Genomic DNA, 989 nt, shown 5'->3' with positions numbered 1-989 from the left:
TCTGATTTTCTCAACCTTGATTTCCAAGGTTATATAATGTTTTTCATAAGAGGGAGTCGTAAAATTGCTTGAAGACATACAAATGAAACAATGCAAATGATAATATTTGAGGATAAAATTATAACAAAAACCATGTAAAACAGGAGTTCTTCATCTGAGTGCATAAATAAGCTTGGTGGGTCAGTGAACGCACTGAAACTATGTGCATATTTTTGCATATATGTATTTGTCTTATGAAGATGGTCCTTCACATTCACTGATTATGAAAATGACTTATGATTTGCTGACTGAAAAGAATGTTTAGATGCTTCTGATTATTATAATTTTGAACCAAGTTAACCTTAAAGTTCTTGGGAGCAACATATGTTTAGAGAAATAGTTTATAGGTATTTGGCAAAGAAAACATACAGTTGACCCTTCAACAACATGGGTTTGAACTGCACATGTCCACTTATATCACTTATCTGTGGATATTTTTCAATAAAATTGGAAAAAGTTTTGGAGATGTGAGACAATTTGAAAAAACATTTTCTTTAACTTCGTATATAGTAAGAGTACAGTATATAGTACATACACCATACAAAACATGTTAATTGACTTTATTTTATCAGAAGGCTTCTAGGCAACACTAGGCTATTAGCAGTAAGTTTTTGGGGAGCAAAAAGTTATACATGGATTTTCAACTCTGTGGGGGTGTCAGTGCCCCTAACCCCTGCATTGTTCTAGGATGAACTGTATCTTTAAGTCACCCAAAAAAATTTCCTTTAGATTTCTCATATACAGCAAAGAATAACATATGGGATGATGTTTGTTGAATTTTTAGAACCAATACTAAGAGCTTAAAATACAATTTTACAGAATATACATGGATACCATTCAAATAAGTGGTCCTGGCATTGCTCCTATGTAAAAAACAAAACAAAATATTAAATATAGCTTAGTGGTTTCTATAAGTGAAAAAATGCAAAAGGTAAATGTAATCTCTTTGA

This window comes from Manis pentadactyla, chromosome 7 (assembly GCF_030020395.1).
Source record: "Manis pentadactyla isolate mManPen7 chromosome 7, mManPen7.hap1, whole genome shotgun sequence".
In the NCBI taxonomy this organism is placed as follows: domain Eukaryota; kingdom Metazoa; phylum Chordata; class Mammalia; order Pholidota; family Manidae; genus Manis; species Manis pentadactyla.
Note: the sequence above shows the minus strand (reverse complement) of the source record.